We start from the raw sequence: 10,864 nt of genomic DNA, 5'->3' as shown, positions 1-10,864 counted from the left end.
ATGGCAACTTCATGATCTGAGGAAAGTACCAAAATATGCAGCATAGAAGAAAATAGTTAGAACAAGTAAATGTGTTTGTTTTTTATGAACGAATATCAGTAGTGATAAAGCGAAAGAATAGGAATGGCAAAAATAGCAGTCTTCAAACTCAAAAAATTACCCAGGAGAGATGCCAAACAGCAGTCTTCAAACTCAACGAATTACTCAGGAGAGATGCTAAACAGCAGTCTTCAAACTCAAAGAATTACTCAGGAGAGATGCCAATCAAGAATAGAAGAAGAGAGTAATAAAATGTTATGTATGGTTAGTCTTACTTTATGAGGTGGAAACGTGGACTCAGTGTGCTGAGAAAAAAAACAGCTAGATACTGAAATGTTGTGTTATCGACGAATGATGAAGATTAGCTTCACAGGAAGAAGAACTAATGATGAAGTTCTGGAAGATAAAAAAGATAACTGCTGGATATATGTAGGGAACAGCAGATGTGCTACATATAATTAAATCTGAAGGGAGGTTGGTTCAGAAGAACGAGAGGCATACAGAGATGCAATTGGCTTGATGACATTAGAAAATGTATTGGAGATGGGTAGCCTTATTTAGGAAAGTTAATGCAGGCAGAGAAGAGAAGAATAGAGAACAATGAAGAATCATAATCGTCGACCCTCAGAACTGGGAAGACATCCTGATTGATTGTTACCAGTGTTTGAAATTATTTTGATTCTGATAATAATATTCGTTTAGCATTTAGTTAGATTAGGAACGTAACGTAAAGTCAAGCATGGTGGGTGTGTCGGACTGTGGATCTGAGAGTCCATGGTTTGCTTCCCGTACAAAATAAAGTAAATCGTCGTGCTCTGCACTTTGGGTGACAGTGAAGTGTCACTATTCTATTATAGTAGTGAAAGAGTTGAAGGTGGGCGCCTTCCTTCTAGTCTGTCAACTCACAGTGAAATGTCACTATTCTATTATAGTAATGAAAGAGTTGAAGGTGGGCGCCTTCCTTCTAGTCTGTCAACTCAAAATTAGAAGAACTACTACAGATAGTTCTTATGCAGATTTGGACGAATAGCTGAAACAAATAAACTCCATCTTTTTTTCTCTCTCTCTTTCACAGACACAGACACACAAACAACCCAAACTTAGCAAACGTTTCAGACAGGTTACTAAAAAGGAAACACCACATTTATGAATTCCGTATTGATATTCTTTGTTGCTTAATTTACAAGCCTTTAATCAAATATATATATATATATATATTAGGTAGCATTTGATAAAAACTTTGTCTTTAGTACGAAAAAATGTTAAGACTATATAAAAGAGAAGTCTCACACAGAAATAGAAACACCAATTAAACTTTTCACTTAGTTGGAAATAATGTCATAAATTTATACATCACTAATACTTTTTTAACCTAATTTGTAATAAAAACGATCTCGAATTATTGAAATTGGTATGCTGAAATTTGAAGATGGCGCTAAAACTGGTATCAGCAGAGACTCCGTTAATAGTATCATAAAACTGTTGATATCGAACACTTACTATGGGGTCAGAAAACAACGATTTCGTGCAGCTTTTAGAAGTGTAATCGACGCAAGTATTTTAAGTAAACGACAATCATTATGTTAATAGGCCTAACAGCTATCTCGTGGTTCTTGACTCTGTGAATTATTACCCATAAACAGGGAGGGAAGAGTTCATGTTTGAGCACTTAGCACTAACCTAGTGCAAGTGGTCATTGTAGATAACGCGGTGAACGTTAATATGTTACTTAATGTTGATGTGCCACTTGACAGTAAAATGTTTCAATTTTAACATTATTTTTTGTCTTTGTTTTAACCTCAATGAGGTTAAACAACAGCGATGAAACCTCATCAACTATGCTTATCACTTATCAAGCAAGCACCAATTCTGCTATACAGCTTTAATATTGAATTTCTCATTGATTTTGGTCTAGCTGAGGTTTAAGTATGTGTAAAACTTTTTATTATGCGAGGTTTATCGGTGGAAAAGGTTTATGGCATAATCAACTGCAAGATTCCATGCTGTTTTATGATAGCATGCATACTATGAGCTTCTTGTTGATTTGGTAAAGTACTGTGATAACTATTTGTCTTCTCTTACCTACTGAGCTATATGCCGTTTTGTAATATAAATTTTATAGTTTGTGATGTTTCACACAAAACTTGTAGCGAAGAAGTGGATTAGAAAGCCACTTTGAGAGAGCTTAACATCGATTATTTGGGTAATTCCAGCCATAGATGAAACAGTTAACATCTGGAAAATAAGTGTAATCGGAAAGAACCTGGTGGACATTGAATAAGTTTGAATAAAAGAAAAAAGATAATGACCAAAGCATACTATAGAATCTTGGTTTCTTTAGAGGTTACATCATGTGATGAGTATCATACTTAAACAGACTTTGCCAGTTATTATTCGAAATAGTTATGAGATTTTTGTTGTTGTTGTTAAGCGCAAACCTAAACAATGGACTATTTGGACTGTGCCCACCACGGGTATCGGAACCCTATTTTAACATCATACGTCCAGAGGTTTTGCAGCTGGGAATTAAGAGAAAAGGGGGTACATAAATATATATAAACGTGACTGAAGAATGATCTTGTTCGGAAGCTATTTGGTACTTCCAACTTGAACGACACCGTATGCCATATATGGGCGAAACAACTGCTGACCAGAGAAAGGGAAACCAGTCAACAGCACTTGTTGCCTATAAGGAAAAGTTTAACCGAATAGCGGGATTAACTGTTACATTTATTACTCCCCATAACTAAAAGTGGCAAATCGGTCTGATGAAGGTCCTGTAGATTTTGACATGAACAATTCCGTGTCAAGCTTCAAAATATGGACTAAATGGCTCAGACTTTCTCCATTATTTTACTATGGAGATCATTAAGAAGACACGCAAAAATCCAGTCGTCAATCTATATGATTCACGAAGAGAGTTTAAATATCCAGTCAAGCCTGTTTTCCTTGTTTACATTGCAGGGAAAGTTAACAGTGCCGCCTCAACACCAAGTTCCTTGTTTATCCAAGCTGTACTGAATATTTCCTAAAGCGGTTTCAGGAGACAGCTAGAACATTAGCAAGTTCCATAAAAAGCTTAAAATCAAAAGAAATACCCTATAATTACGATTTAGAAAGAGCAATAATAGTTTGATACCACCACCAATAGAAATGTCATTAAACAGCGCAAAAAGAACCATAAAAATATCTGCTCTTGCTGTCTACAACTTACCCCTTGATTCTAATAAAGTCAGTTAACTATCACCCGAAGTCAAGTTGTTAGGGGTTGAGTTGCACCGCAATCCATTGTGGTGAATATTGCTTGGCCTGTCAAGGAAACTTGGTATTACCCAGTATAACTTTCTGTCAATGTGTTAAGTATTCTATGTTTACAAGTCTTTTCGTATTTGGCACGTTGAAGTATATTTAAACTAATGGATTTATATATTCTTTAAAAAATAAAATTATTTCGGTAAACTTCAAGGAGAAAATGTTAACACAATTTTTAGAAATAAGGAAAAAATGAGAAAAGGTGTTTTCACCATTTTCAGATGCAAGAGGAAAAATAGCAACTAAGATCAAGAAAATGCCATTAAAACATGCTTGAATTATCGATAATGTTAATATTTTTGTATTACAAGTAATTTTAAAGTGAATCGTTATAGCGATTTCAATTGAATGACGAATAGGGCGTGTGAGAACTTGAATTTATTAAAGAATAAGTTAACAGTAATTAGTAGTATTAATGTTATTTATTCCTCAAATAATTACCTAAAAATAGGCAACTTGGGCTGAGCAAAATAATTCAAACATCATAGTTACAGTTTCAACCACTATTAGATGTATTACCCTCATCTGGAGTTAACGATGAAGTGTGGAATTCCTCGAAATCACCAGCACAGTGACAGGGTTTATCTCAGCTTCTATCATTTGACCCAAACTAACATTTTTTAACACTTTTTCGGCTTAGTATTGTAAAAGAATATATATATAAACATAATAGTACTGTCTGTTGTATGCTCATTTAACTAGTTTGCAGGGTGTGAATGGATCTTCACCAAAATTGGTATGGAGATTCATTAGGTCCATGCGGGGGTTACATACAGATTTTCAGTTTTGCGGTTTTTATGGGCGTTTTTGCATTTTTTTACCACTACTTCGCCCCCTGTTGATGGATATTCACCAAATTTGGTATGGAGGTTCATCGGGTCAATGGATAGATACATACGCATATTTAGTTTTGTGGTTTTTATGGGCGTTTTTTCACTATTACTTCGCCCTTTGTTGATGGATATTCACCAAATTTGGTATGGAGGTTCATCGGGTCAATGGATAGATACATACGCATATTTAGTTTTGTGGTTTTTATGGGCGTTTTTTCACCACTACTTCGCCCTTTGTTAGTGGATCTTCACCAAATTTGGCATGAAGGTCTGTTGGGTTCATGCGGAGATACTTGCAAATTTGCGGTTTCATATTTTGTGTTTTGCAGTTTTCATGGCGTTTTTGTGTTTTTTTACAATTACTTATAAGGGAAGCAACTTTTCATCTCCTAAGATAACCTTTCATTAATCATGAATTTACATAACTTCCGTCCAGGGGAAGGGTACACCAGCTAGTAAACATAGCATCAATGTTACTTATTCTTTACACACCTTTATTAATATAAGTTACTTGAGGTGAGAAAAAATAGCTCAAACGTAATGTTTTTAACCTGGTTGTGTTATTTAGTCAAATGTGGTATGTCGAAAAATAGACTGGGTGCTCCTTTTTCTTTCTTTCTTTCTTTCTTTATTTTCTTGTCACAACTTTAATGATGGGAGAGAAAACAAAAATATTATAACAATGATACGATATAACAGAACCATATATGTTTTTCAAGTATAATTTTTAAAGATGGTTTATTCGTCTAGAGCAATAATTGTATTTTTATATTAAAAACTTTTATATAGGTTAACGCTACATATATAAGGTATCTTTAATCACTAAAATAAACACATTTTAAATATGAAGTGTGCAACTAATATTTGTGTTTGAATAGCATTAAAAAGTGTTTTTATACTGCTACTAATTTTTACCTGAAAGGAACATATACTCCTATTCATTTTTATTCTGGAAGTAACAAATACTCCTATTCATTTGTATCCTGGAAGTAACAAACACACCGATTCATATTTATCCTGGAAGCAACATATACTCCTATTCAGTTTTATCCTGAAAGTAACAAATACTCCTATTCATTTGTGTCCTGGAAGTAACAAACACATCGATTCATATTTATCCTGGAAGCAACATATACTCCTATTCATTTTTAGCTTAAAGCAACATATACTCCCATTAATTTTACCTGGAAGTAACAAACACACCGATTCATATTTAACTGGAAGCAACATATACTCCTATTCATTTTTTTATCTTGGAAGCAACATATACTCCCATTAATTTTTGCCTGGAAGTAACATATACTCCCATTCATTTTTACCTGGAAGTAGCATATACTCCCATTCATTTTTACCTGGAAGTAGCATATACTCCTATTCATTTTCATCTTGGAAGCAACATATACTCAATTAACTTTACCTGGGAGTAACATATACTCAATTAACTTTACCTGGGAGTAACATATACTCCCATTAATTTTTACCTGGAAGTAACATATATTCCTATTCATTTTTATCTTAAAGCAACATATACTCCTATTCGTTTTTACCTGGAAGAAAAAACAAATATATATATATTATTGGTATATTTAAGTGTTTTACATATACCTTATTAATCAATAAAGTTCTTTAAAAGTATGTGCACAATAAGTAAAGCTTGTCATTTTTACTTATTAAGATTAAGACTTAGGTTTAAACTCTCAACGAATAAAATCTACAAAGAAAAACTGAAATCCTTCTGTAGTAGATTTGTTGTTTTTGAAACTTATAAACAATAGTAACTAGCTTCTATATACTAGCAGGGTTTTGGTCAACAATATAATTTTCTTGTCGTTATTTTGGGTCCGTTTCATTTTATAGCAACTCATCCATTATCATTAAGTGAACTAGGCTAGACATGGGTTTGTGGTTAACCTGTTAGGGTTCAAGGTTTGAGACGTTATGAGATGAACATGTTCCGAATTTCTGCTGTATGCGCGTTATAAAAGCGGCAGTCAATGTCGCTATTAGGTTGAAAGAGCCGGAAGAAGTTCTTGTGGCGGCGGGTGATGCCAAGTGACTGCTCTACTTATGTTCATTAGCGCAAAATGAGAGATGGCTATACTTGAACCCTAGATATCTCTGATCTAAACGTTTAGCTCACGTGAGCATAAGGGGTTTCGTTCAGGTTGAAAATACCAAGTTTTGATGAAGTAAAATAATTTTTGTAGCATATTCTTTTTTATTCAACACACAAACATTTAAAGAATAATAAATTCTTCCTATCTATGTTTTATACACAATATATTTCATAAACCTTGTCTATTATTGATTATACTTGACTGTAGGCCACTTTTCACACTTTAAGATGCAATATCAATAGAACATTTGATCTGATTACTATCACATAAGCATCTTTAACTGGTGACTTGCGTCAATTTAGTTATCAGCCGGAGTGACTAAATAGTTAGCATATTGGATTGCGAACATGAAAGTCCAGTGTTCGAGTCAACATATGTCACTTAACACGCTTCATAATTTCAGCTGTGGATAAGTTATAGCTGTGACAGTCAATCCTGTTGTTTGGTTGAACGTAGGAAAAACATAGACGCTGGGTGTTGTTGACTTGTTGCCCTCTCTCTCTTTGATTAGTAGTTCTAAATTAAGGATGGTTACGCGTACGCCTTATGGGTCTCTTACCTGGCCGTTTCACGCACGTATCGCGTATTAGAGCTATTCATGTTGAAAGTACTAATACCATTCAAACGTTTGCGATATTATTATTTTAGTACAAATGCTTTTTACTTGTCATCCTCATATAAGTTCTTTCCTTTTGGAGCTATGGCGGTCACATATACAGAGACACGTATAAAAATATGCGCACGCGCACGTAGATAGATTAATAATAATACCCAGGTGCAAACCCTCACGATCCACTTAGTATAGGTGCAAAATTTCACGTTTCTAGGTTCTTTCCTCTTGGGGTTATGGTGGTATTTTATGCATGAGAAATAATTAGTTATTTCCATTTAATGATAGATTTGTTTTCACATTGGAAACATCGATGTAAGGAAACAACATCTATACATCAGATACCTTAAGATATATATTTTCTTAACAATTTGCCCACAACTATCCTAAGATTGATATTTGTAGCCATGTACCAGTGACAAGTTTTATAAATTTGCTTATAGCTCAACTTAATTAGATTAATATAAATCTAACCATTTCAACAGAATTTCCTTAATTTGTCTCTACTGTTTTAAACTGTCATTGAAGTAATTCATGGTTTCTCACACTGATCTTTTATATTCATTTATGGTTTATTTCCTCCAAGAAAGTGAGCAGTGTAGTGTTAATATATCGAAAATACTTGCTAGCAAAGATTTTTTTGTGATAAATTACTTATTTTATAAGATTATAGGTAGCTCGAAGAAGCCACCTGTCATTGAGAATATATTTAAATTATCTTTATTATGTATATCGTACTTAGTAACAAGAGTCGAAATTTTATCCATTAAATATTTCAGCTCACAAAAAGTTAATTTTCCATTTAACATATAGTATGTTTTTTTTGTTTTTTGTTTAGGTTTCATTAAATTAATTTGGCAAGTTTATCTTGTAAACGGTTCAGATCTATATTATTCATAATGGCAAGTCTATTTGTTTGTTGTGTTTTTAGAGCAAAGCCACATTAGGCTATCAGCTGTCCCATCGCGGATTTCAGCATTGTAAGCCCGTAAACTAGTTAATGTTTTTCTCATGCACCTTTTTCTTTGGTTTCAGACTTACCTTGATGTTGCTTGCTAACTATGACCTTTTTGTGAAGTGAATGATACCAACAAACGTGCATCTTATGCTGCAAAATGTCTGTACTAATTGTGGGTAAATTAATTATGTATATAAACAAATATTCGCCAGTGATAAATACAAGGTAACGTAAGTAACCCATGAGTCTCGCCAAAGCAAGGATTTCCCGTTGTATTTACTTCAGCAACATTTAGATCTCACCAAGTCAAGGATTTTCCCGCTATATTTACTTCAGCAACACTCAGTGGAGTAGCCAGGTTTTCCACGTCGGGGGGGGGGGGGAGAACATTTTAAGGGGAGACCAATAAATTAAAAAGCTGAAATTTATCTAAATTTTTAATAAAATGGGCATTAAAACAGATCAAATCAAATGTAATAGTGTTTATAAAAGTTTCATTTTTCATTAAATGCTACAAAACGAGTTTATTATATATAAAAACTGAAAAATAATATGTGATCAATATGCCTAGATGTTTTCAAGGGGGCCGGGCCCCGTTGGCAATACTTAGGTCTCACTAAGGCAAGAATTTTCTGTTGTATTTAATTCAGTTACATTTAGGGTGAAGATTTTCTCCTGTGTTATCTCATTAATATTCGACGATTTTTTTTTTATATATGTATACATAAATAGTAATTTTACAACTCGTATTTATATTACGGAAGAATGTTCGAGACTTTTCACTTTTCCAACTAGTTGTCGTATTCACGTCTTTTAACTTCTTTATCTTTTTAAATTATAACGTATTACACAACAAACCATTATAATTGTTAACAAACTATGTGGTGCCTACTAAGAAACGTATCACATTTGCCCAACAAAAGGCAGAGCTGTACTGCGTGTCATTCCTAACCTTCACTTTGGTATTTTGTTGAAGCTCATAGTTGCAATACTACGCTATAGTCATGATACGAGATTTGCTGCACTGGTCTAACCTAAAAATGTTGCTACGCTATAGTCATGATATGGGATTTGTTGCACGATATAACTTAAAATTGTTTTAAATTACGTTTCCTGATTACTTCCTTATCCACTAACAACTTTTTCTTTACAAGTGATAGCCCTCGTGTAGCTTTGCGCGAAATTCAAAACAAACAATTTTTACTTCTACATGTCGTCCCTAATTTAACAGTGTAAGACTAGAGGGAAGGCAGCTAGTCATCACCACCCACCGCCAACTCTTAGGCTACTCTTTTACCAACGAATAGTGGGATTGACCGTCACTTTATAACGCCCCCACAGCTGAAAGGGCGAGCATGTTTGGTGTGACGGGGATTCGAACCCGCGACCCTCAGATTGCGAGTCGAGCGCCCTAACCACCTGGCCATGCGCACGACAGAACAAGACCGAACACCGATCTGACACATTTCACACATTACAAACGGTCCAGATCACTTTTCCATACAGAAATACTGGCATAAACGATTTCAGAAAACGAATAAATATAAAAATTTCTACAAGTTATCTTTCTACTTTTCTTTTCATATTTATTTAATTTTTGAATTAGAAAGGGGAGGTGGGGGTCTGGACCCCTTGGTTTCGCTACTGTAATATTGGGTTTTTCTTTAAGCGCAAAAATGCATGATGGACTATCTGCACGGTGCTCATCACTGGGGTTCAACTCTATATTTTGGGCTTATTAGTTCTCAAGCTTGTACAAATGAGAAAAATAAAACTCATTTATAAATTGATCAGACATGTTAACAAAGTTACAGGATAGTATGTTTGTCTAAGAATTTATAATATTTACATTAAATGTTTATCCGTCCAAATAAGTAATTATTTCGGTAAAACCTTTCAAATGAAAATTCATACTTCTCTCTACGTTTACCTCGTCCCCCGGTGAGACAGTTGTAAGTCTTCGGATTTACAACGCTAAAATCAGAGGTTCGATTCCCCTGTGCACACAGCAGAGAGCCCAATGTGGCTTTGCTATGAGAAAACACACGTTTACACTCAGAACAGACCATGTACGTGTTGCTTAAACCCGAGTATATGATCTAGCAACGGTAGGATCACATATGTAGAATTTATAGTAAGCGTGTGTAGACCGACTCAAGTGTGGGAACACAACTCATAAAACATTAAAAAGGATAAATGTAAGCATTTATTACTTTTTTAGAATAGTTTTTACACAAACTGTATAGATTTTTTTTTCGTAACTGCCTTTAATGTTCATGTCATTTCATTTCTCTGGTAATCAATTAACTTCTTATGTGCAACATTCTATAATGTAACAATAGAATATAATTCTTGTCCACGTAGCTTAGAAGTAAAAGTTCCATAATAATCATTTTGATATGTTTATTTAACAAAATATAAATACATCAAATTACTCGCAAAGTTACACGTCGCGAGTAAAGAGTATGCATCAAATAATAATCACAAATTATATATCTTCGACAATGAAGTTAGGAAAAAACGACTTTTACTTTTTAAATAATTAAAAACTTAAAAAATAAACTATGTTTCTCCATTGCGACTTCATCAGAGCTTGCTCTCTAGTGGCACAACGGTATGTCTGCGGACTTACAACGCTAGAAACCGGGTTTCGATACCCGTGGTGGACAGATAGCTCATTGTTTAGCTTTGTGCTTAACTTCGAACACACACAAACACACTCAGAGCTCGCACAAAAGTGTTTATTTTTAAATTTCCTGAAAAGTAAAAATCCTTCCAATAAGAACTATAAATTCTGAAAACCAACACAAATTATGTAGGTGTTGAAGGATTAATGGATCTTTAAGGAAGATTAAAAAAAAGAAAGAGAAAATTATTAATAGCAAAAATTTGCGTATATTGGTATTAGATCGTCAAGAAATCAATGTCGCTTTTTTAGATGAAAAATTCCGAACAACTTAGATATCACAACCAAACATTTATTAAATGAAATAGT

This window comes from Limulus polyphemus, unplaced genomic scaffold, assembly GCF_000517525.1.
Source record: "Limulus polyphemus unplaced genomic scaffold, Limulus_polyphemus-2.1.2 Scaffold183, whole genome shotgun sequence".
Taxonomy (NCBI): Eukaryota; Metazoa; Arthropoda; class Merostomata; order Xiphosura; family Limulidae; genus Limulus; species Limulus polyphemus.
This window is presented reverse-complemented; position numbering follows the sequence as displayed.